The sequence below is a fragment of the Arachis hypogaea genome, chromosome 11 (genome assembly GCF_003086295.3).
Source record: "Arachis hypogaea cultivar Tifrunner chromosome 11, arahy.Tifrunner.gnm2.J5K5, whole genome shotgun sequence".
NCBI lineage: Eukaryota > Viridiplantae > Streptophyta > Magnoliopsida > Fabales > Fabaceae > Arachis > Arachis hypogaea.
The window spans coordinates 93,932,568-93,938,445 of NC_092046.1; positions in this window are offsets into that span (position 1 = coordinate 93,932,568).

Sequence of the window (5,878 nt, forward strand, 5' to 3'; positions counted from 1 at the left end):
TAGCTTTGTTCCATTCTATATGTCCAATATTTAATATATTTACATGCTTGCATATGATTGAGGCCATTGTTTGATTTTAGCTCACTTATCCCAAATAAGCCTACCCTTTAAATCACCCTTGTCAGCCACTTTGAGCCTTTTAATCCCCATTTGTTCTATATTTTATCACATCACTAGCCTTAAGCGAAAAACAAATTAATTATCCCAATTGAATCTTTGGTTAGCTTAAGATAGAGATTGTGTATCAAATAAGTGTGGGAAAATTGTGGGAACATGGGTTGATAAGGGAATGTAACATGTTTCTAATTTATTTGAATATTAGGAATTTGGGAACCTACTCATGAAAAACCAAAATAGATAAAATAATAGAAAATCCATGTGCATTGATAAGTTATGTTTATTTCTCTACAAAAAAAAAAGAAAAAAAAAATATATATAATATAAATAAATAAATAAGGGGACAAAATTACCCCAATGTTAAGTTAATAAAAGATCAATGCACATGTGATAAAAATTAAAGAAAATTTGGTACATGAGTACGGAAATTATACAAAAGTGGGAATTATGGGTAGCTAGGCATGAATTTAAATGTATATAGAGTATATGTATATTAGGTGAGAGCTTAGGTTAATTGAAGATTCATATTATAGCTCACTTGGCCATACATATATCCTTACCTTTACCTCAACCCCATTACAACCTTGAAAAGACCTCATGATGTTTGCATTGGTACATTAAATATATGTTGATTGGTTAGATGAAGAACACGATTTTAGAAAGCATGACTAGAGAAGAGTAGAGTGAATAACCCTATACACTTGAGAGATTAGAGTGATATACACTACCAGTGAGGTTTCAACGCTTGATTCTATGTTCACTGCTTTCATGAGCTGTCTTCTTACAAGTTTACTTGTCTCTTATTGTATAATTTGAATTAGTGAAATCTGATTTATGTTTGTCTTGGAGAACATATTTGCTTTTAACCAAGTAGGGTAGAAACATTTTTGCATGTAGTTGCATTCATATAGGTAGGTTGCATTTCATACATTCTATCATTCCTCTTCACCTTTATAGTTTCTCTTGAGCTTAGCATGAGGACATGCTATTGTTTAAGTGTGGGGAGGTTGATAAACCTCTATTTCATGGTTTATCTTGTGCTCATTTGAGTGGTTTTTATCTACTCTTTACCCACTTATTCATACTATTTGCATGGTTTTACATTTGCCTTCCTAATTATGTACTTTGATTGAAAACATGCTTCTTTGAGCTTAAAATTGCTTATTGTTAATCCTCTCTTATTACCATTAGATGCCTTGATATGTGTGTTAAGTGATTTCAGAGATTACAGGGTAGGAATGTCTCAGAGGATAGAAAGGAAGCATGCAAAAGTGGAAGGAATACAAGAAGTTGGAGAAATTGCTAAGTTGTCCAGCCTGACCTCTTCGCACTCAAACGGCTATAACTTTAGCTACAGAGGTCCAAACGACGCGGTTTTAGTTGCGTTGGAAAGCTAACGTCCGGAGATTCGATTTGATATATAATATGCTATAGTTCCCCTGAAGCTAGGTGACGTGACCGTGTGTTCCATGCGGCCACATCGCAGTAACGGGAATCCAGCGTGGCAAAATTCGAAACCAGCGAATTATGGACTGTTTTTGACCCAGTTTGCGGCCCAGAAAACACAGATTAGAGGCTATAAAGTGGAGGAATACATCCATTCATGAGGGGGCTTTCATATTCACAATTTTAGGAGTAGATGTAATTTTTAGAGTGAGAGGTTCTTTCCTCTCTCTTAGGATTAGGATTAAGATTTCTCTTAGTTTTAGGAGTAGCTCTCAATCCCAGGTTCTTTATTTTTATTTATTTTCCCAATTTAATTTATGAACTTTTCCATGTTACATTTGATGTCTTTACTAGAGTTAATTGAAGTATTCCAGACTTATGATTGCTTTCTCTAATTTATTAAAGTTCTCGATTTATCCAAATTATTTTCATTCAAGTAGAATTTCTCCCCTTTTGGCTTTGGTTAAATAATTGGTGACTCTTAAGTTATCAAACTCTTTGTTGACTGAGAATTGGAATTCTTCAAGAATTAATTCATCCACTTAACTTACCTTCATAGTTAGAGGTTAATAAAGTGGGAGAAAAATCCAATTCTCATTACAATTGATAAGGATAACTGGGATAGGACCTCCAGTTCTTCATACTTTGCCAAGAGTTTCTTTTGTTATTATTATTTTATTTTATTTTCCATATAACACATTCCCACCTTACTTCCTATACCCAATTTACAAACTCATAACCAATAATATGAACATACCTCCCTACAATTCCTTGAGAAGACGACCCGAGGTTTGAATACTCGGTTATCAATTTTTAAAAGGGGTTTATTACTTTTGACAACCAAAACGTTTGTATGAAAGGACTTTTGAAGGTTTAGAAACTATACTTGCAACGAGGATTTATCCGTAAATTTCTATACCACGCAAAAGTTCTCTCATCAGGGACTCTTTAAGATAAGCTTTCAGCCAACATTCCCGAACCAGTTGGTTCAAGGTGCTGGGTGTTGAAACACCCCTAAGGACTTACTCCCTCAAGTTTCTCTCCCCCATACATGCACACCACAGGCACATGGTTTGTTATTTTTTTTCCTTGAGGTCTTGGTGTCCAGCACCTATTTGGGTTACTAAATGTTCTGTAGCAAGGTTGCTCTTGATAGTGGATTTTTAGTTGATGATCCCGGGTTAGTTAACCCACCTTACCAAGTGGTGAAGCACTCCTAAGAACTTATTCATCCAAGCGGATCCTTGGTACAAGAGCACTACAGATACATCCCTCAAGTTTCAAGCCCTTGGTGCCTAGCCTTATTCTTTATTAACTTTTCTTTCTTTTTCAACTCTTATTGTTCTTTTCCTTTTTCTTATTAGGATCTTATTATTTAGCTAGTCTCATGGGGTGTGTTTCAAGTATATGATTCAGGACAAATAGTTGCCTTCCCACCTTGTTGGTGAACCAACTTAGCTAAGTGATTACTACACCACAAATTTAAGAACCTACTCCACAACTTGAACATCACTCTGGTCTTTCATAACATCTCTTTTTTTATTTAGCTTAAAAGGACAAGCATACAATAAGCAAGATGAAAATGTAAATAGGCAACTTGACTAGTAAGCATAGACCTAAGCAAAAATAAACATCAAATTCTAGTGAATTAAGCTTAAAGAGTGACTATTAATCAAGGGCACATTCAGACTTCCAAATTGATTATTTACAAGCATATGGAATCAAGTAACAATACAACCTTTTGGTGATGCCTTCCAGCTACCCATTTGTTGTCATCCTCCATAGCTTCTGCATCCTTCCTCACTTCCTTGGATGATGGTGCACTGTTTTTCCAAAAGATTGATTGAATCCCTAAAAAGTTATTGGAAGTTGCTTGTCCCCAAAGCACTTGAGAGATAGTTAGTATGCATGTATTCTTGTGCATTTCGGAACTTAACTTGGTGTGTAAACACCAAACTTAGTTCCTTGCCTAATACAGCAGGTTGAATGCATGCAGAAAATCTCATGTGTTGTTATCAGCAAGACAACTAGAAACTAACTACTGTTAAGTGGTTCTCCTGATTGGTTGTCTCTAGCAATTTGCCCTTGAAAGAGTGTAGTGTGATTCTAACTGAAATCTTTGGTGGAACACCAAACTTAGAATTACACACTCACTCTTGTATTATTTTGGTGTGTAACACCAAACTTAGCTCCTCACAATACGGGGGAAACTACTTGTGATTTTTATTAAAATGCAAATGAAAAGAGAACTACCTTAGGTTGGGTTGCCTCCCAACGAAGCACTTCTTTAGCGTCACTAGCTTGACGTTCTTCCTTTGTCAGGGTGGTTGGTAATGCTTCAAATCTTCCCCTCTTGCAGTAAACCTATATCCATTGGCTTCATCAATGATCTCTACATGTTCTAGGGGGAGAACTTTGTTGATGTTGAAAACCTTAGGTAACTGAGATGGATGGTGGGGAGATGAGGTGGGATATCTAGGAAGTAAGCTGAGATCACTTTATCCCTTGAAGAGAAATCTTCTGTAAGGATCTTTTTGTTCCATCATCTCCTTGGTATCTTCTTCTTTGTTTCTTTTGCTGTTATCCTGCTCTTTGTGGTCTCTTTTCCTAGGGGGATTTTGTTGCTGGTCCCATATGATTCTGGTGGTTTTGGCTCCACTTGAGTTTCCTTTGGCTGTGACAGCTGCTGATTATTTTGTTCATCACCCAAAGAAATTCCTGAGTGTACAGCTTGTGCCTCAATGCTTGTTTCACCCACCATTTCTCTATCATGCTCTGTCCTTAGTTCCTTGCCTTCCTGACTTGCTTCTTGTGAGGGTTTGAAGACATTGAAGGTGAGTTGTTCGTCATGTACCCTCAATATTAGCTCTCCTCGCTCCACATCTATGAGCGCTCTGGCTGTAGCTAAGAATGGTCTTCCCAATATGATTGGGTGAAGATGACTTTCTTCCATTTCCAGTATGACAAAGTCTGTGGAAAGGAAGTAGTTCCCAACCTTCACTAGCACGTTTTCAACCACTCCTATTGCTTGTTTTTGAGTTTTGTCCGCCAGCCTGATGACTACGTCTGTGGGCATCAGCTCATTGATTTGCAGCCTCTTCATAAGGGATAAAGGCATTAAGTTAATGCTTGCTCCCAGATCACAGAGTCCTTTATCAAACATTGTTTCTCCTATGGCACAGGGAATGTGAAAACTCCCTGGGTCCTTCCTTTTTGTAGGCAGCTCCGGTTGAATGAGAGCACTGCACTCCTTATTCATCACTATGGTTTGTCCTCCCTTGAGTGAGCTTTTCCTAGTCAGCAGCTCCTTCATGTACTTAATGTATGAAGGCATTTGTTGGAGGGCCTTGATGAATGGTATGTTTAAATGGAGAGATGCAAATATGTCAAGAAACCTTGAGTATATTCTCTTCTCTACACCACCATTGAGTAATTGGGGAAAGGGTGCATAGAGTCTCAGCAGCTCCTTCTGTGTAATTGTGGTTTCTTGATGCTTCTCTTCCTGCTTTCCTGCTGATGTATCTTCAGGTTATTCTGATGGTTTGTTCGGCTCTTCCTCAGTCTCCTTATCACTTATAGTAACCATCTTGCAATCTTCCTATCTGACTTTCTTTGCTTCACCTCTCGGATTTTCCCTGTGTCACTTGGGAAGCTATCGGTAGGTTTGGGAATCTTCTCAGATAGGTATCCCACTTGAAATTCTAGCCTCTTGATGGTGTCTCCCTGATTCTTGATATTGGCTCGCACCTCCTCTTTAAACACCTTGTTATCTTGAATCTCCTTGCATATGCCTTCAAGTAGAGTCTCAATCCTTGATAGTCTTTCTTCCGATGATGGAGTGTTGAGATTGGAAGGATGAGAAGGGCCATTTTGACTTTGGTATGGATGTTGAGAGGTGTTATTGGGTGGGTGTTGGTATGACTGATGAGTATTTTGGTGAAAAATAAATTTCCCCCAAAACACACAAATCTAACCGGCAAGTGTACCGGGTTGTATCAAGTAATAAAAAACTCACGGGAGTGAGGTCGATCCCACAGGGATTGAAGGATTGAGCAATTTTAGCTTAGTGGTTAATTTAGTCAAGCGAATCAAGATTTGGTTGAGTGTTTTGTGATGTGCAGATATTAAATTGCATGGAAGTAAAGAGAACAGGGAATTAAAGTGCTGAATCTTAAAGAACAAGAAATTAAATAGCAGAAACTTAGAATGCAAGAAATGTAAATAGCGGAATCTTAAAGTGCAAGAAATGTAAATGATGAGCGGATATTTTATACGCTTTTTGGGGATAATTTCATATAGTTTAGAGTATGTTTTA